Source organism: Helianthus annuus, chromosome 13 (assembly GCF_002127325.2).
Source record: "Helianthus annuus cultivar XRQ/B chromosome 13, HanXRQr2.0-SUNRISE, whole genome shotgun sequence".
In the NCBI taxonomy this organism is placed as follows: Eukaryota; Viridiplantae; Streptophyta; class Magnoliopsida; order Asterales; family Asteraceae; genus Helianthus; species Helianthus annuus.
Window position 1 is genome coordinate 21,436,858 of NC_035445.2, and position 22,139 is coordinate 21,458,996.

Consider the following 22,139-nt stretch of genomic DNA (forward strand, 5'->3'; position numbering starts at 1 on the left):
AAGAAACTCAAAATGGATTTGAGTGAGAACTATCTTTGGCATTGTCGCCTTGGTCATATAAACAGGAATCGCATGCAAACACTTCAAAAGAATGGTCTTTTGGAGACAAATGAAGTTGGTTCATTTGATAAATGTGAATCTTGTTTACAAAGTAAAATGACTAAGAAACCCTTTAGTGGCACCAACCAAAGGGCAAAAGATTTATTAGGTATCATACATTCGGATGTATGTAGTCCTTTTAAGCCAATGACTAGGAATGGTGAAAGATACTTCATTACTTTTACCGACGACTATAGTCGTTATGTTTATGTGTACTTACTAAGACACAAAGATGAAGCTTTTGAAACATTCAAAATCTTCAAAAGTGAAGTAGAAAATCAACTCAACAAGAAAATTAAAGTTCTTCGTTCCGATAGAGGAGGTGAATACTGTCACGACCCCAACCCCATCTTGGCCGGAATTGGGTGCCGTGAGCAGCCGAGTGGTACCGGTGATTATTTTGAAAAATATTGCAGCGGAAATTTCATCAGGACCGTGAGTTAGGAAAAATATCAGAGTTTAGAAAACACCGGATTTTATTTATTAAATAGATGGAGTAAATCCATGTTTTACAAAGGTAGCTTTAATAAGTGATAAACCCAATTACAATATTTCTTAATTTGATTTAAATAAAATAAGCCACTTCTTTATGCCTTTTAGTGCCGCATCCAACTCTTACTCCAATCTACTGTAATTACCTGAAACGCGTTTTAAAAAGGTTTTGTCAGCGAGAAATACTGAGTGAGTTCATTCAGGTTTTATAAAATGACACATTGTTATAATATACAGTATTAAGAGCGATTACAATGTTTATATGTCAACCGACTACCCATAGTATTTGTCACTCGACTCGTTTCGGTGACTGTGGTCATATCACTGTTGGGTCCGTTCAACCAAAAGTGACGTGTATCACTATTTAGGTCCGTTCACCTAAAAGTGATGTATCATGATTTAGGTACGCCCACTTAAACTGATAAAAACAATAGTAATGTGCACAATACCCCACATACCGGCTGTAATTGAAGACTACAAAGACTTAATCCCTGTAATTATAACTTTGGAAAATAATTTGGAGTATTGTAAAATAATTGATAAAAAGAGAATGACTCACATTATAAGAATGCAGATTTATACAGGCAGAGCTTATCCTATTGATTAGTCTTGTAACCTAGTGCACACGAACTCGGTAAGTAACTAATACATCATTTACGATAACTCTCGAGATTAAAACCCTCACGACAGATGACAAAGTACAATCACTTAAACATCCATCAGATTCACAACGAATGACAGAATATTCCCCGAGTTCGGGTGGTACTCAAACATCCTGTCGGAATCACGATTAATGACAAAGGATAGTACTTAAACATCCTGTCGGATAGTTTCAATCGATCGGATATTAAATCGTAGCAGCGATCGAGTTAATACCCGGTATCGTAGCAGCACCCCGTTATGCTAATTTGTGATTTTGTGCAGTGGGAATACGTTTTTGAGTTTTGACTTCGACATAGAATGAAAGTTCCTGAGCTAGGCTATTTATAGGTGAAATTCAAGCCTGTCGCGGCCCGCGTGAACCTTTGGCCAAACCTTACGCAGCCCGCGTGGAGGTGTGGATCAGATCAGAGGTTGCTGAGTCACCGGTGGTCGCGACACGTGTGACGACACGTGGCCTTCATGCATATCCGGAGATTTACAGGTTGTCGCGGCCCGCGTGACCTCCCACCTTTTCTTTACGCGGCCCGCGAGAAGACTAAATATCTGATTTTCTTGATTCTTGATATGGATTGGGGTTTCAGGGTTCCAGGTTTTTACTTATGGATCATTTTGGGACATTTTTGAATATAATTATATTATAAAGAAAAAGGGAATAAAATAGTGAGAAAAGAGAATATACCCACTTTGTAACTTTAGGGTTTAACTAGAAAGCCTCCTGGTATAAATTTTGGGTATAACTTCTGAGCTATTTTAAAAATATATAATGCACTCGTGTTAAGTATAGTACCCCTAATTCAACCTTGTCCCTATGTCACGAGACAGAACCCAAACGAACTTAGTCAGGCAGAGCCTTGACATGCGTTAAGGGGCTCAGATCAATCGGAAAGGGTAGCGGTGATAGGGAGTTAAAACACTTAAACAAGGCATGACTTTATTATTAAAAAAATAAACAATATTTTCTTTAGAGAGAGTAAGAAAGTTGGCGAGAGAGAGTGTAGGCAAAAATGGAAAAGAAGTTTAAGCAGATTCTAAGTTCCCGATTGTCTCTATTTATATTGAAATGGGTAGCTTTGAATTCACGCAAATCATCCTGATGTAGCCACGTATACTATTCAACTTTAGTTTGTCATGCTTTAGTTAAATTATTTTATTATTATTAAAATAGGACATGAAAGACATGGGACACGACACCTCTTTCACTTTGTGGAAATTTTCATATGTAGCCATGCATAGGTACACGTACACTTTGCTTTTGAATTTCTAATTTTAATAATTTCACTATATTGTTATTATATTATATGTAAGTTTTATTTATTATTTTTATTTATTATATTCACAAAATAGGACACGAAATGACAGTTCCTTCAAATTTATAGTTATCCATTATATTATTATTATTATTATTATTATTATTATTATTATTATTATTATTATTATTATTATTATTATTATTATTATTATTATTATTATTATTATTATTATTTATTAATTTAACTACTTCACTTATTTAGCGTGTATAACTTTTAAAATATAACGTTCTAGAAAATAATTAGTATGTCATTAGAACGAGAATATTTTTGTCTACAATTGGGTCTAAGTTTCGTTATAAACGGAGTAGGTTCAAATATAGTGTATTTTATAAGTTAATTATTAGACGGTTCCTGGGCCTTTCTAGGTTCTTCATATTTCTGATAGTCAACTTACACGTAAACTACCCGTATAATAATATAAGTTTTTATATACTTTTATTTTATTAGAAAGGTCACCTATATATCGGCCAATTAATTATATTATTTCAACCAATTATATAAAATAGTGTTTAAAATTATTTGGGTTGAATAATTATATTAAAAATAAACTAGTTACTAGTTACCAGTGGTTAATAAATTTATCTAACCCTGAAATTCTTATATAAAAATAGGAATGTTAAATCCTCTCCACCTTATTTTAAATCTCGTCCTCGAGATTTGGGTTACAATATTTCTTTTAGACTTATGTCATATTTTAGTCAATAAAAACAATATTAAGGTAGATGATACAGAATTAAAATATTAAATTTTGTGAATACGAGTTATACCATAAGTAGGATTCAATGGTTCAACTGAATTACTTTAAGAAATCGATGTCAGACGAATGAGATGAAATGATATAATTCCCAAAGTGACTAGGTTCAAGTCAAAAGATATATGATCAATAGATATTTAAAATGAATGTGAATGACTTTTAGAATCAATAAAATTCTTTGTCAAAAGAAAGCTTACTTTGATTGACAATTGATGAAGATTTAGAATCGACAGGTTCAAAATGAAATAAAAGCATGAAAATGATTTGTCAAATATTGAATTATGATATGAGAAAATTAATGTGCTGAGATGAGTGAATTGTAAGAATACATGAAAAGACAATAGAGTTAGTGTATTATCGTTTAGAGTTCCAAGTTGTTTTAATTGTGAAACAATGTGATAGTACACTATTAGTGACCATATATATATATATATATATATATATATATATATATATATTATACTATGTCCTAGAGATTGAAATATAATAAGAACAAGTGTTTTGGCATGACCAACCATTATATTATATTTGTAAAGCAAATATAATACATATTATTTGTTACGCATTTTTACTATATGTAAATGGTCACCATTTTGAAATAAATATTATTGTAGTACTTTACTATGCTATGTAAAATAACTTATATTTACTATGTAATATATATTACAAAACACCGCAATGAAGTTATTATATTACAAAATATTTTAGTATTATTATTTTATAAAATAAATCATTATTATTTATAACGTTAAATGAAAGTTGTAAATAAAGGGGTAAAAATATTTATTGTACAAAAGTATTTGTAAAATATTTTGTAAATATATAACACTTAATGGGTCGATTTTATGTGATTACTTATTTTTATTTTGAAACCATATAACATTGTGAAATGTATTTACAAATGTTGTAAATAAATGAAAACGGGGACTATTCTTTATATATTACAATGTTCTCCTAACCCAACGCAGTTGATGACTACTATATTATTCTTATATGGTTATTTTCTTGCCAGAGTGTTATGGTACATAGTAACCACAAAACATGTGATACACAATTATTTATATAATTTTATTCGTCCCTCTAATTCTTGTATTGTTTTATGAAAATATGTTTTCTCTTTACAGTACAAAGTATATATATATATATATATATATATATATATATATATATATATATATATATATATATATATATATATATATTTATATATAATTAAAATTTACTAAATAAGTATGATGACTTAATTTATATACATTAAATAGTTATTATCATGGTTGGATATTGGTTAGTGCTGCCTTGTTTAAGCATGGGTGATCAGTCCATGCCTAACTAAGGCTAGGCTACTCAATGCCTGTCCCTGATAATAACCCTACTACCTAAAAATAATATTAACACTACTATTATTAATATATTATTACTAATATTGACTACCAAAAATATATAATAATAACTAGTCATAAACTTAAACGAGAGTATTCCTTAAACAAAATTTTATAAAAATATAATTCTTTACCTCAATGATTTAACAAGAATTTTTAAATATAGGAATACTATATTGTAAATTAGGTAATTACTTATGTAAGTTTCCATATATAATTAATAAAATTTATATTTAAATTTTAAATAAATATTATAGGATTTTCAACTGATGATAAAAGACCAAATGAATATCATAGAATTTTCGATCAATGATGAAAGAAACTTTAGAGATATACGGAATATGATATGAATTTGTGTACTCTTATCTTAACACATAATTGTATTAAGATTGTTTTAAGATAATGAGCTAACAAAATTTAATAAATAAATCCGTACATAGGTGTGAAAAGAAGATTAGCTCAAGTTTCAAACTAAAGAAAATGCCACCCTAAGGTGTCGTAGAAATTGAAATAATAATAGTGGTGACTGAATGAGTTCACCAGGCTTGAAATCAAATGAAAGTTCAACAAAGTAAATCTGAATGTTTATCTTAAACAATCTAGTAGGATTTTCAATTAAAATTGTAATGATTTAATAATGTTTTTCGATAAAGTAATAATTATCATGAAAGGTTTGATTAATGTTGTAAGGCCCATTTAAGGGATATACTGAAATATGAAATGAATTTGTATATCATTATCTTAGCACATAATTGTGTTAAGATTGCTTGAATATGAATAACCAATAAAGCGGATTCAAATAAATAAATAATTAAATCCGTATACGATGTGTGCAAACGAGATTAGCGCAATCTTCAAATTTGTGAAAACGTCACCACAAGGTGATCGTGATCAAAGAAATAATTTAGTGAAATTGAAGACCAAAACAAGCATGTTATAGTTCAAGAGAATTGAAGTACTTGTTGGAATTATTTCGAGGATAATGGCTTCAATCCATTATATGGAAGTTTGAATTGAATATGTAATGCGAGCAAATTCAAACAATTGAACTGGGTTTATACAAAATGATTTTTAAATAAGAAAGTTCGGACATGGTCACAACAAAAATCATGTATGCCAAAGAAAATTGAGTTTCTCAAGAAATTTATTGACTCAATATCAAAGAGTCATCGTTTTGCAATAATGCATTTTACAGAGATTAATTATAGCGAAACAATATTTAAGTTTGGATAAAATAACAAATTTGAATGATGTCCTACAGTGGTCTTCATAATTCAAATGAATCACATGCACAACAAACAGTGCATGTGTAATGTGTGAATTTACCAAGAAATGAAATAGATCAATATTTGCCACTATGAAAGAAATCCTCATGGTATGATGACCATTAGGGGAAGTGGACACGCGAAAGTCAACTCATTATAGGCAAAAGTCAGAATTGCAACGAAAGGAATATAAGAACTTTATCTGGAATTTCGTGTGATAATCGTTGTTAAGTGACATTACCAAGGAATGTCGAATGAAATGAAAATGAAATAAGGGATTTGCAAAGGTATATAACTTCATTTGTGGTGCTAATAATTATGACTCTGATTAGACTGTGCACCTATGGTTTGTGAAATATTGTTCCAACGTACCTCAGCGAGATTCAGATCGTTTGTAGGATCTTGTGGCAAAGTGCTTCTTTTTGATTAGTAGTTCTTCTACTGATGGAATTAGTATTGTTGTCATCGTGCCTAATTTATATTTTCCAAAGGTCTTGCCTTGGAAGTCGTGTGTGATAAACTTTGACGTCTTGTGGACGTATAATTTAAGTTTCATGTGTTTTCTTGTGCACTAGCACAACTTTACATGTTTCTTACTTGCGTTAATAGTTTATGGTAACGCATTGGAAATTCTTATACTTTTGATGGTGTCCCAACTTAATGGGTTTCCATTGTTATTATTGTCGCTCGAGTTACGAGGTAGATGATCAAACGAAATAATGTTTGATATCGGAATTTAAGATATAGGCAAGAGATTCCTGATAAGGAAATCTAGATTTATCATTGACACATATGCTTGTGCTTTATTCTTAATTGACTTTTGGAATTCCTTATAGACATACATATCTATATAATCATATATTTCACATGCTGTAATATACATACCCTCTATAAGGTCAATGTATTTAACAGATTCATATTTCCAAAAACAAGTCAGAAATCAGGTCATGATATTATTTAGGGAAATCTTGTCACTGGTTTGACATATTATTTACCCCGTCTTATCCTGTTCACGCCGGAAAGGTATCCTCAGTATATCAGGACAAGCTGGAGAGTCTGCTACACCATACCCAGTCTTGCCGAAGAAAAATTTTCTATTTCCCATAAATAGTATCTTTTCAAGATTTTAAAAGTGCCTCTTTTATTAGGGCTTTTATCCAGAATCAAGGAAATTTATATTCCCATAACATAACTTATTCTAGCCCAAGTAATATCAATAAACAAGAATTAATAGTAATTAAGTGTTATTGCTTATTTATCATATCTTGCAATATTCTAATTACCATTCTTATGGTATATCAATATTCATTACATTATACTTATATAAGTAATTTATCTTGAAGCTTATATTAAGGCAAAATTCTTAAGTTCAAGTCTAAATATCATCCTGAGTGCTATTAGATAATATTAAGTTCCTAACTCTTCGTTTAAACTTAGGTATTATTACAACACCTAATTGCTTAAACAAGTGGCTTAGCTTATACTAAGGCATCTTTTCTTAAGTTCAAGTCTAAATGCTATCAGATGTGCTACCAGTTAATAGCAATCTCCTAACTCTTTTATTTAAGCTTAAGTATTATTATCACAACACTTATAGGCTTAAAGCAGTGGCTCTGATACCACCTTTCTGTCACGACCCCGACCCCATCCTGGCCGGAATCAGGTGCCGTGAGCAGCCGAGTGGTACCGGTGATTATTTTGAAAAATATTGCAGCGAAAATTTCATCAGGACCGTGAGTTAGGAAAAATATCAGAGTTTAGAAAACACCGAATTTTATTTATTAAATATATGGAATAAATCCATGTTTTACAAAGGTAGCTTTAATAAGTGATAAACCCAATTACAATATTTCTTAATTCGATTTAAATAAAATAAGCCACTTCTTCATGCCTTTTAGTGCCGCAACCAACTCTTACTCAAATCTACTCTAATTACCTGAAACGCGTTTTAAAAAGGTTTTGTCAGCGGGAAATACTGAGTGAGTTCATTCAGGTTTTATAAAATGACACATTGTTATAATATACAGTATTAAGAGCGATTACAATGTTTATATGTCAACCAACTACCCACAGTATTTGTCACTCGACTCGTTTCGGTGACTGTGGTCATATCACTGTTGGGTCCGTTCACCCAAAAGTGACGTGTATCACTATTTAGGTCCGTTCACCTAAAAGTGATGTATCATGATTTAGGTACGCCCACTTAAACCTTCGGCCAAACCTTACGCGGCCCGCGTGGAGGTGTGGATCAGATCGGAGGTTGCTGAGTCACCGGTGGTCGCGACACGTGTGACGACACGTGGCCTTCATGCATATCCAGAGATTTACAGGCTGTCGCGGCCCGCATGACCACCCACCTTTTCTTTACACGCCCGTGAGAAGACTAAATATCTGATTTTCTTGATTGTTGATATGGATTGGGTTTCAGGGGTCCATGTTTTTACTTATGGATCATTTTGGGACATTTTTGAATATAATTATATTATAAAGAAAAAAGGAACAAAATAGTGAGAAAAGAGAATAGACCCACTTTGTAACTTTAGGGTTTAACTAGAAAGCCTCCTGGTATAAATTTTGGGTATAACTTCTGAGCTATTTTAAAAATATATAATGCACTCGTGTTAAGTATAGTACCCCTAATTCAACCTTGTCCCTATGTCACGAGACAGAACCCAAATGAACTTAGTCAGGCAGAGCCGTGACATGCGTTATGGGGCTCAGATCAATCGGAAAGGGTAGCGGTGATCGGGAGTTAAAACACTTAAACAAGGCATGACTTTATTATTAAAAAAATAAACAATATTTTCTTTAGAGAGAGTAAGAAAGTTGGCGAGAGAGAGTGTAGGCAAAAATGGAAAAGAAGTTTAAGCAGATTCTAAGTTCTCGATTGTCTCTATTTATATTGAAATGGGTAGCCTTAATTCACGCAAATCATCCTGATGTAGCCACATATACTATTCAAATTTAGTTTGTCATGCTTTAGTTAAATTATTTTAGAGTTAATTACATAGTTAGTCCCTGTGGTTTGCACAAAATAACATAGTTAGGTACTAATAGTTTAAAATCACCTTCTAAGGTATTAACTTTTCATTTTGTAACATTTGAAGGTATTAACTTCTAGGGTATTAACATAGTTAGTCCCTGTGGTTTGCACAAAATAACAAACTTAGGTACTAATAGAATGTGATTTTAAACCTACAAATAACGTTAATACCTTCAAACGTTACAAAATGAAAAGTTAATACCCTAGAATGTGATTTTAAACTATTAGTACCTAAGTATGTTATTTTTGCAAACCACAAGGACTAACTATGTAATTAACTCATTATTTTATTATTATTAAAATAGGACATGAAAGAGATGGGACACGACACCTCTTTCACTTTGTGGAAATTTTCATATGTAGCCATGCATAGGTACACGTACACTTTGCTTTTGAATTTCTAATTTTATTAATTTCACTATATTATTATTATATTATATGTAATTTTATTTATTATTTTTATTTATTATTTTCACAAAATAGGACACGAAATGACAGTTCCTTCAAATTTATAGTTACCCATTATATTATTATTATTATTATTAATTTAACTACTTCACTTATTTAGCGTGTATAACTTTTAAAATATAACGTTCTAGAAAATAATGAGTATGTCATTAGAACGAGAATATTTTTGTCTACAATTGGGTCCAAGTTTCATTATAAACGGAGTAGGTTCAAATATAGTGTATTTTATAAGTTAATTATTAGACGGTTCCTGGGCCTTTCTAGGTTCTTCATATTTCTAATAGTCAACTTACCCGTAAACTACCCGTATAATAATATAAGTTTTTATATACTTTTATTTTATTAGAAAGGTCACCTATATAGCGGCCAATTAATTATATTATTTCAACCAATTATATAAAATAGTGTTTAAAATTATTTGGGTTGAATAATTATATTAAAAATAAACTAGTTACTAGTGGTTAATAAATTTATCTAACCCTGAAATTCTTATATAAAAATAGGAATGTTACAAATACCTTAGTAATGCTTTTCAAGATCATCTTAGGATTTGTGTGATTATCTGACAACTTACTCCACCTGGAACAACACAACATAATGGTGTGTCTAAGAGGAGGAATCGAACTCTATTGGATATGGTTTCGATCTATGATGGCTAGGAGCACATTACCTCTATCATTTTGGGGTTATGCCTTTGCTCTCCGCGACCCGTATACTAAATGTGGCCCCAACCAAGAAAGTGGATAAGACACCTTTTGAAATATGGCATGGAAGGGCTCAATCATTATCATATTTGAAGGTATGGGGTTGTGAGGCTTATGTGAAGCAATACACCCCAAATAAATTGGAAGTACGATCCACTAAGTGTATCTTTGTTGGATACCCTAAAGATGATATAGGATATTATTTCTACGATCCAATAGAGCAAAAGGTATTTGTTGCTCGAAATGCTGAGTTCTTGAAAGCTAAGTTCCTTATGGAAGGAACTAGTAGAATAGTGGAACTTGATGAGGATCGAGAACCACAAGCCGATACATGTTTGGTTGATACTAGCACTCAACAAGAGGTTGTTGAAAATGATCAAGTGGTTGATCAATACACACAAAACGTTCGCAGATCTGAGAGAATTAGTAGTCCACCTGAAAGATATGGATTTTTCATGGATGGATGCTACGTGGTAGATTCGGATGAACCAACCACATACCATGCTGCAATGTAAAAATCCGATTGTGACAAATGGCTTGAAGCCATGAACGTAGAGATGTAATCCATGTATGACAACCAAGTATGGGAATTGGTTGTACAACCTCCTAACTCCAAACTAGTTGGAAGTAAGTGGGTTTTCAAGAAGAAAACCGATATGCATGGTAACATGGATACTTATAAAGTGAGACTTGTAGCAAAAGGTTTCACTCAAACTCAAGGGGTTGATTATGATGAGACCTTCTCGCCTGTGGTGATGCTAAAGTCAATTAGGATATTATTTGCCATTGCTGCACATTATGATTATGAGATTTGGCAAATGGATGTCAAAACGGCTTTCCTCAATGGATATCTTGATGAAGATGTCTATATGGCTCAGCCTGAAGGTTTTGTCGACACAAAACGTCCTAACAAAGTATGTAAGTTAAAGAAATCAATCTATGGATTGAAACAAGCATCGAGAAGTTGGAATCACCGTTTTGATGAAGAGATTAAGAAATTTAGATTCATCAAGAACGCTGGTGAAGCTTGTGTGTATAAGAAGGCTAGTGGGAGCATCATCACTTTCTTAGTATTGTATGTCGATGACATTCTACTATCTGGAAATGACATTCCAACCATGGAAGGTGTAAAAACCTGGCTTGGAAGTTGTTTTTCCATTAAAGATCTCTGAGAAGCCGCCTATATTTTGGGAATAAAGATCTATAGGGATAGATCAAGGCGCTTGATAGGTTTAAACCAAAGTGCATACATTGACAAAGTCTTGAAAAGGTTCAAGATGGAGAACTCTAAGAAAGGTTTGGTACCTATTCAAAAGGGGACAATATTGAGGGCATCTCAATGTCCAAGCTCAAAGGATGAGCAAGAAAGAATGAAAGGAGTCCCATATGCATCTGCTCTAGGATCCATCATGTATGCAATGATATGCACTAGACCGGACATGTCATGCACTTTAAGCATGACGAGTAGATGCCAGCAAAATCCAGGTAACAGTCATTGGATGGCTGTTAAAAGCATATTGAAATACCTTAGAAGGACTAAGGATATGTTTCTAATATATGGATCTGGTGAAGAGGAACTCGTTTTAAAGGGTTACACGGATGCGAGTTTCCAAATGGATCGAGATGATTCTCGATCACAATCGGGGTATGTCTTCATTTTGAATGGAGCAGCAGTCTCTTGGAAGAGCTCGAAGAAGCATGTGATAGCATTGTCCACTACAGAATCAGAATACATCGCCACTTCATTGGCAGCGCAAGAAGCTGCATGGTTAAAGAAATTCATTGTCGACCTAGGGGTAGTCCCTACCATTGAAGACTCCCTAGAGATCTTTTGTGATAACGAGGGTGCGATTGCTCAAATCAAGGAACCTCGTGCACATCAAACGACTAGGCACATTGAGCGGAGATTCAACTACATAAAGGATGAAGTTGACAAGGGAAAGATATGTATTCGCAAAGTTCACACCGATCAAAACATTGCGGATGCACTCACGAAGCTCCTTGAACGGCCAAAGCATGAGGGTCATACTTGTGCCTTAGGACTTCGATATTCTAGTGATTGGATTTGATCTATTTTGTATTTGGATATTGGAAAAATTGTTATTTTGACTCTTTTACATGGTATTTTGAGTTATGCTCCATTTTAGCATGTTTACATCCATGAATAAGTTAATTATTCTAAATGTCTGTAGTCGATCATACTTATGGGAACAAATATGAATGTAAGACTATTATGAACTTGGATTGGTGGATATTCATTAAGTATGAATATAGAGCAAAGTGTGACTGCCAAAGTTCATAGATATTTGTGGGATACAAATATTGGACAGACCCCCTCTCAAATGTTACTGCATGCAATCTTTTGTGATTGATCATAAGTAAATTTGAGTAAAGGCGAATATCATAGTATCCTCTGACCTGAGATACATATTGGGTCTTGATATTCACCAAATATTATACCTTGACCTAGTTCTTCACCGTCCGTAACATGACAGTACATAAGGCTAAGCTCAGGTGTGGTACAAGGTGATTATGAGAGACGTATGTAGTCAAGAAGGGATTTGTCCCTCTTATTCATTAAGAGTAACATGTCTAAGGCCTACTAAAGTTAAATCAACATAGAATGATCACTCTATGTCTTTGGATTTAACATGACATCTGTAACAAAAGGATTGTCACACCCCGACCGCGTTAAAACAACGAAACCGCGGCGAAAACGTCAGGGAGTGTCGTAACAGAATCATTGTTTCACAACCATGGATTCAAAAGTTTTTGTTTTATTGATTCATTAAATAATTTACATTGTCTTAAAACCAACAAACAAGTTACACATCTGTTATTATGTCACTAAGGCCTCGTCCAGATCCTATGTGAACATGCATCCTAGAAATCAACATCATGCAACACCACCTGAAACATATGTAAACAAAAAGTCAGCAAAGAAATGCTGGCGAGCACATAGGTTTTATGAGAGTATCGGATTCATGGCTCGTTTTCATGTTGTAGTACAAAAGTTACAAACCTCGTTTTGAAAAGCATATAGTAATGCAACATAATTAACCAACTCAAATCAAGTTGGTTATAGTTTATAAAATTTCGTAGCCATGATTCTTAACCCAAAACACTTGTTTAAGTAAACCAAATCGTAAATTGTTCTCGTTACAAAACTCGTATGGTTTATATCGTTTAGAAAACCTCGTTGTGTGACATCGTTTTAAAATCGTTTGCCCATGTGAACTAAGTAATGCCACGGAATATAATATGATAAAAGCACTTATATATAAGAAGTACCAGTGGCGTATCTACCATGCTTTTATCATGTTACACCTGTCTCATTATCTAATCACATCCCAAAACCAATCGTTCTTTCAAATCGTTTAACACGTTCAAATCGTTTCAAATCGTTTAACTCGTCCCAAATCATTCTCGTTTTAATTGTGAAACTACTTTTGGTCGCCTCGCGAATAACATCCAAACCTTCGCAACCCGTCCATCGTTCAACTCGAATTAACAAACCACCAAAGGGTAAGTTAACAATCACAGATTCGGTCGTTACCCACATAACCCCCACACATAACCATGGGTGTAGTCTGATAAAGGGATTTGTCAGATCCTATGGTACCATAACCTAATACTGGTCGGTTCGGCCAAAATTAATGAATGTTATTCGTTATGTAAATACGTCTAACAAGTTCGTTCACATTATTGAAATCGTTATTTGTTTAATATAAACCATAGTATTCGTTTTTGAAAATCATCATTAATACCTCGAAATCGTTTAACACATAAGAATCACCCCAAAACAATCAAAAACAGTAAAATAGGGGAACTATGTACTCACATCGAAGTGCAAAGTATCCTCAATCTAAAGAATGAGGTCTTGTAAACCAAATGAGTGTTGGAACTCATGTGATATGGTTTAACAAAGCCTACATTCTAGATCGAAACCAATCCTAAGTGCTTTTGACCCGTTACGACCCATTAAGGTAGCTTACGCTACTTTAACGCGTCGTTCGCACAAACGCGCGTTCGAGACGTTTAACTAGTCCTATGACAAGTATTATATGCCTAAACATGTTTAAATATGTTGCATAATTAGTTAAGCGACAAAAGTTTAAGTTACATATGCTTAAAATTCAATTATGCATGAAAAGGGCATTTTGTTCATTTTCCTAAGGCATATAAACTACCTATCATACAACTACTTAAACTAAGTGACCATAAGGTATATGTAACACCCCGTGTTTCGAAAGTCAAATTCAAAGTCAACATTGAAGTCAAAGGAAGTAAAGATTGCTAATTACGATCTGTCACTCTTTGCTCAATTTCTGTTTTGACTTCTTTGACTCGTAGATAGTCTTTTTATGCTTTTACGTTAGTTGTATTATGTGGAGTATCTATTACCAATCGAGGTTTAATCGATGTTTATCGTATGTTTTGTCGCTTATCGTATCGCAATCGCACTCGCAACTCGAATTATGCGTTCTGGTTATTGTTTTATGTGTGTGTGCCTTTTATGTGTTACTTGTGCATGTTTATTTATGTTTATGCTGTGGTGATAAATCGAAACGCAATCGCAACGCTATCGCAATCAAATCGCAAACGCTAAACGCAGGTAATTTAGGATGATTGTATGTTAGATATTGTAGTTGGGATTAAAAGTAATTTAAATGGGAAACCCTATCGCATCGCAATGCTCAACACGCGAATCGAAACCGCAAAACTCGCCGCGCCATGCACTCGAATCGAGTGGCGAGCCGACCGAGCTGCCACCCGATCGAGTTGCCACTCGATCGAGCTGCCACCCGATCGGGTTGCCACTCGATCGACCAGCCCTCCTTCCCCCTTTCCATTTATGGAAACCCTATAAATACCCCCATATGTCAACATCACTGGATGTTGATAGCTCTCTCTCCCTCAACTCGTTCCAGCCGCTATTTCTTCAGATTTCTCGCGATTCTTGTAAGTTTTCCACCTAAATCTTGTACTTTCTTGATCTACACGCACTCCTACACCTTTCTATCTTTTGAATCTTAACTTTTAACTGTAAAATCACTAGATTTGAGGTGCTCTAGGATGATGTCATCATGGTGTTCTTGAGAACTTCATGTTTTGGCTTCAATCCACCAAGAACAATTTAGATCTGAATGATGTCCACACAAATGAGCAAAGATCTTGCATAGATCTGAACATATTCATGGTGAGAAAAGATTGAAAGATGGTTTCTAACTTTCTTTCAACTCTTTTACACTCAATGCACTCAAAACCGATAGAATCGGAGCTTGTTCTAATCTTCTACTCCTTCGTGTTGATGTCTTGGTTCAAGATCTGGATTCTATCCACGAGATTTCTGATTTCGGGTTAATCATGAAACACCGTCTCGAACAGTTAACTGGTCGGACTAGGGTGATTCCTGTCCGATCGGGTCGCTAAGTCTTGACGAGGTTTCTGTTGTTTGACACGTTATCAAATCGTCTCGAGAAAACTTCAACTATCAAAACAACCAAGGAAGAAGACGATCAGGTCGTCTAGGACGGATTGCCGTCTGATCGGATTGTCATTCGATCGGATTACCACCCGACCGAAAAGCCACCCGATCGGCTTGCACTTTGGGTCCCACACTTAATTTTTATTTTCATTTTCAACATTTGAGGTCCTGAACATTGAACGGATTGTCGTCCGACCGGATTGCCATCCGATCGGATTACCACCCAACCATGTGATGTTTTGACTTCAACACTTAAACAATTTTCAACATGTTCAATGCATACGGATTACCACCCGATTGGATTGCAATTCGATCGAGTGACCGTCCTGCGGTGAACTTGTTCTTAACCTGAGAAGCCTCGCCAATCGGATTGCTGTCCGATCGAACAGCCGTTCGATCGACCGATCTGAAAGGTAGAGATACTTCTCTGTTTTCAAAATGCTACAACGAAAACTTCAAAAGACAAGCCATCATACACATACACATCCATCCCAAATGAGATGACAACCCAATCGAGTGGTCACCCGATCGGGCGACCACCGGAACAGATTGTCATCCGATCGACCAGCTACCCGATCGGATTGCCACCTGATCAGATTACCGTCCAATCCACTGACACTTCACATCGTTTTACGCGCCGGTTATCTTTTATGCTATCGTTCTGATCAGGCTAATCTCGCTCTACGCGCTCCCTTCAATCCATCATCGCTGTGAGTATACTCGATCCCTTTTTGCTTTATGCACTTTTGGGTGTTACATACGTTACTTATTCTAAATCACATCGAACACACTACGCAATACTTTAACGCTAACCGTTACCACATGTTATACATGACTTAATGAATGCTTGTTTGTTATGTTTACACATGGAATGTTGTCTACCTGCCTTAGCAACGATAGTACTATAGTTTGGACTCAGCACCTGTTCACTCAGGGATTGTTAAGGACAATTAATTACATGGCTCACAGTGGTGAGTGTGTATTACGAACTGCCTTGGGCAGTCAACCCAGAGTTATTGGTATCGTAGGTTCATGTCGATAACTAACGTGCTTCATTTTGCACTGTGTACGTGCTGGTTATGGGTAACGATTTCGAACTCTATTATATCTATTAAACTTGTATGCTCACCTTTACACTATGTGTATTGACCTTTACTTTAACGTATGTGGCAGGTGCTTAAGATGTTATATTGCTTGGCTTGCTGTGAAATCAAGGCTAGGAAAGGTCTAGAAACAAATAAACAAATTGTCTGGATTTGAAATCTGAGTTGTCGGAACAGAACAATTTGACTCTGTAATAATTATATTACTTTTTAAGTCATGATATGGGACATGATGCTTTAATTAGTTGGTAAATATAGTTGTTATGGAAACTTCTGGACAATCTGTTTCGCTCAGTGTCGCGCCCCGTTGTTTCCGCCATTGGTTGGGGTGTGACAGATTGGTATCAGAGCCATAACTATAGGGAATTAGGCAAGACTCGACCTAGTCCAGGTCGATGTCTTAGAAATGACCTAGTCTATAGTTAGGAACCAACAGACCGACTTGTGCATACCCTTAGGGGTATCGTACGAGCTTACTTGTTATTTCTCGCTATTCTCGCTTACGCTACACTATCACTGCACTCTAGTTTTTCGAGAATGAACAAGTGATTAGGTCGAGATTAGGTGTGAAAACCGCAAACTCTCGACTCAATTACTTGTTCGACTCGCATTTTTATCTATAAACACGAGAATTTGCGTTGAATCAGGAGTAAAATCCATACTATAACGCAGATTTTCGTCTCTATTTTTATCAAAACAGGAACAAAGTTGTTAAGTTAGGGGTGAAACCCGAACCTTGACGACTTATTCCGCCCTATTTTGGTTTTACAAAACTCTCACCAAAGTATCGACGGACTCCAACGACTTGAAGTCACACTGAAACTGGAAGGATGCGTGCTATTCGCCCAAATTCGAGGCGAGAGAACAGTCCCGAAGGCCAAAGTGTATACAAAAGGCCCTTGTGAATAGTTGAACCACTTTGGTTAGTCGACGTCTAACAGCCGCAGACAATCCATTTCTCGATTTTTATGTATTTCGATTCTGAGCTCGCTACTGCCGACTCTGATATTTGTCGCTTTTATGTGTTTTATGTGATTTGTCTGTTTATGTGTTATGATTTTTGATGAATTATTCGCTTTTCACTCTTCGCTTTGATCGAGACACGTGACTCGCACTGCACATCTTCCTCAAAAACGCTGACAAATCTCTACTACATGCGGACTTTGAATGATAGGTTTCTGTATTCTGACTGCCTCTTATGCTTATATGCTTCTGTGATTCTGTGCTTCTGTGCCTTACGTGCTTATGTGCTTCTGTGCTTATGTGAATCTATGATTATGTGCCTATGTGCTTACGTGATCGTGTTCCTAAGCTTTAGTGGTATTAGGCGTGTGAGGTGAGATTCGATTATATTGTGTTTGAGTCCTATGGCGATGTCTATTGCAGACAATGTCGTCATCTGGATCCCATCACTTGTGCGCTACTCGCCAGAGCCAAAAGGACAAACGCCTTGCTGCTCTCGTCACCAAGAAAATGGCAAAAGTTGTACCTCAGATCGTGAGTGAACTATACGAGAATGTGAGCAAATCGTCTGAAGAATCCAGGACTGAAACCCCCAAAGCTGCCTTCAGCTTCAAGCAGTTTAAAGCTTACGGACCGAAAGAATTCACTGGCGAAGATGGCCCTACGGCTTTATTTCAATAGTTCGATTCGATCGAGGTCACCCTGCGTCAGCGTGGATGTCCTGACAATCTCCGCACTTTGAATGCTACCGGCGTCTTCCAGTCCCGCGCTTTAGACTGGTGGATGGCCAAGAGAAACAGACGCGGAAACGATGCAGCTTATGGACTGTCATGGGATGAGTTGAAGAACGTCATGCTCGAAGAGTTCTGCCCTCCCCATGAGCGCCAAAAGTTGGAGGACGAATTCTGGCACATAAAGCAGAAGGATGGTGATAACGCAGCTCTGACTACTCGCTACAAACAGCTCAGCATTATCTGTCCTGATCAAGTCAAGACTGCAGACATGACGATCAAGAAGTACATCCGTGCTCTGCCGGATTGTGTTGCAGATTTTGTGCATGCTTCAAAACCAGTAACAATCAAAGAAACTTACCTGCTTGCCGCTGAAATCAACGACAAGCGAGTTAAAGCTGGTTTTTGGGATAAAGCTTCGAAGAAACTGCATCAAGCTATCGCCGCACCAACCGCCGCAACCACCAAAACCGCCGCTGCTCCTCAGTCATCAAAGTCCTCTCATCGCAAGAGGAAGAACAACAACAGCAGCTCCAGCAACAAGAACTGTGCTGTCACCACCACGGCTGCCCCGCTTCAAGCCGTACCGGCTCAGCAGCAATCTCAGCACCGATCAGCTCCAGCACCAGTCACCTATGCATCGCCTGTATAGCGTGCATACACTGGCCCTCACCCTGCTTGCCCGACATGTACTTATCATCATCCGGTTGTAACATGTACGGCCACTTCACCGCCAACTGCCATACAGGTCCTCGCCAAGCACCAGCTCAAGCTACTGCTCATCAAGCTCTACTTCCCGCCCCTCAAGGCCAACAAGCGGCTCAGGCACCCACGATCAACGCCAGAGTCTGCTTCGCGTGTGGTGATCCCAACCATTTCACAAACATGTGCCCGAACAGGGTTGTGAAGCAAGAGCCCCAGCAGCAGAAGCAGCCTCAGCAACAGTAACAGCAACAGCCTTAGCAGCAATAGCAACAAGCCGCCCGCGCCAGAACTTTCAACATCAATGTGCGCCAAGCCCAGGCTGACAACAATGTGGTCAATGGTACATTTCTCGTGAATGGTATTTATGCTTCGTGTTTGTTTGAAACTGGAGCCGATAACTGTTTTGTATCGTTTGAGTTCGAAAAGCTCCTTAATCGTAAGCGCTCCCATCTCCCCTCAACGTTCGATGTTGAAGTCGCCACCGGAAGAACTGTCGCTGTCAATTGTATTCTTCGTGATTGTACTCTTGAGCTCAACAATCACATCTTCCCCATCGATCTCATCCCGATGCAGCTCGAAAGTTTTGACATCATAGTAGGCATGGACTTTCTTCGCGAAAATCATGCTGAAGTTGTGTGCTTTGATAAGATGATTCGATTCTCGCTTGCTAATGGTGATTTATTGTGGGTTTATGGTGAAACTGCTTCGAAAGGCCTCAAGCTCATGTCATGTGTCCAAGCTAGCAAGTATCTCCGCAAGGAATACAGAGCTTTCTTGGCCAACATTGTAGTAGCAGAGAAGGAAAAGAAAGGGAGTCCGGGTGTAATCGATGTCCCCGTTTTCTGTGAATTTCCTCAAGTATTTCCTGATGATTTCCCTGGTTTACCACCAAGTCGTGATATCGACTTTCGTATCGACCTCATTCCTGGAGCCAACCCTGTCACTAAAGCTCCTTATCGACTCGCTCCGTCCTAAATGCGTGAACTCTCGAGCCAGCTCTAGGAATTACTTGATAAAGGCTTTATTCGCCCAAGCACCTCCCCATGGGGCGCGCCAGTCCTTTTCGTCAAAAAGAAGGATGGGTCGTTCCGGATGTGCATAGACTACAGGAAATTGAATAGGCTAACCATCAATAATCGCTATCCCCTGCCTCGAATTGATGATTTGTTTGACCAGCTACAAGGTGCTACATGTTTCTAGAATATCGATCTACGTTCAGGCTACCATTAGTTACGCATTCAAGAGGAGGATATACCCAAAACCGCTTTTCGCACTCTATACGGCCACTACGAGTTCGTTGTTATGCCTTTTGGTTTAACCAACGCACCCGCGGTTTTCATGGATCTGATGAATCGCGTGTGTAAACCTTTTCTGGACTGCTTCGTCATCGTGTTCATCGATGATATCCTAATCTATTCCAAGTTGAAAGCCGAACACGCGCAGCATCTACGTTTGGTTCTCGAGCTACCCCAGGGAAATCGACTCTATGCCAAGTTCTCCAAGTGCGAATTTTGGCTGGAGGAGGTTCAATTCCTCAGTCATATTGTTAATAGTCAAGGTATTCATGTCGATCCCGCGAAGATTGAAGCTGTTAAGAGTTGGGTTACACCGAAGAACCCGTCTGAAGTCCGTTCTTTTCTCGGGCTAGCGGGCTATTATCGTTGATTTATCGAAGGGTTCTCTAAGATCGCCGTGCCGCTTACCTCTTTCATGCATAAAGACAGATCCTTTGTTTGGGGAACTGAACAGGAGTCTGCTTTCCAAACCCTCAAGCATATGCTTTACAATGCTCCCGTCCTTGCTTTACCCGATGGAAACGATGATTTCATCGTCTATTGCGATGCCTTGAACCTTGGTCTTGGTTGTGTTCTCATGCAAGGAGACAAGGTTATCGCCTACGCATCTCGTCAGCTCAAGATCCACGAGAAGAACTATACAACCCATGACCTCGAGCTAGGCGCAGTTGTTTTTGCATTGAAGATTTGGCGACACTACCTTCATGGTACAAAGTGTACGGTCTTCACCTACCATAGGAGCCTACAACACATATTCAACCAGAAGGAACTTAATATGCGTCAACGCCGATGGATAGAACTTCTCAACGATTACGCCTGTGAGATTCGTTACCACCTAGGCAAAGCAAATGTCGTTGCCGACGCTCTCAGCAGACGAAGCCATCTGCATAGCATTCCTAATATTCCAGCCAAGCATCATCTCGAAACTCTCATCCGCGAAGCTCAACATGCTTGTTTTACCGAACGCACCCTGAAGAAGGAAAGGATCTATCACGATGGAGCCCAGCTTGTGAATAAGTCGAATGGGATATTCCATTATCTGGACTGAATTTGGATCCCTAAGTGGACCGATTTACGACAGATTCTGATGGACCAAGCCCACACATCTCGATATTCTATTCATCCTGGTGCCGACAAAATGTACCAGGACCTTCGCTACAAGTACTGGTGGCCGGGCATGAAGAGGGATATCGCTCTCTATGTTGGGAAGTGCCTGACTTGTTCGAAAGTCAAGGCAGAACATCAAAGACCCTCTGGCTTGCTTGAACAACCCCCGATCACCATGTGGAAGTGGGAAAGCATAGCTATGGACTTCATAACGAAACTTCCGCGCACGACATCAGGCCACGACAGCATCTGGGTTGTCGTCGACCGTTTGACCAAGTCTGCTCATTTTCTGCCAATACGAGAAGACTACAAGGTAGAAAGATTAGCCCAAATCTACACCGATGAGATCATTTGTCAACATGGGATGCCTCGCGACATCATCTCTGACCGTGATGCTCGGTTTACCTCGCGTCTATGGGAAACGTTTCAAACTGCACTCGGTACTACGCTTAATCTAAGTACCGCTTTTCATCCCCAAACCGACGGTCAGACTGAGATAACGTTCCGTACCCTTGAAGACATGCTCCGTTCCTGTGTCATAGATTTCGGTGGTAATTGGGATGCTTACCT

General features: G+C 37.2%; 1 long non-coding RNA gene across 1 annotated transcript; it reads right to left on the minus strand.

Annotated features, from left to right (window-relative positions):
* Positions 1 to 249: 249 nt before the first annotated feature.
* On the minus strand, positions 250 to 2,266 carry LOC118485371. Its single transcript, XR_004875687.1, has 3 exons — positions 1,468 to 2,266; positions 1,151 to 1,207; positions 250 to 737 (listed from the first exon to the last, which is right to left on the minus strand). It is a non-coding gene; the product is annotated as an uncharacterized LOC118485371 (long non-coding RNA).
* Between the last annotated feature and the right edge of the window lie 19,873 nt (positions 2,267 to 22,139).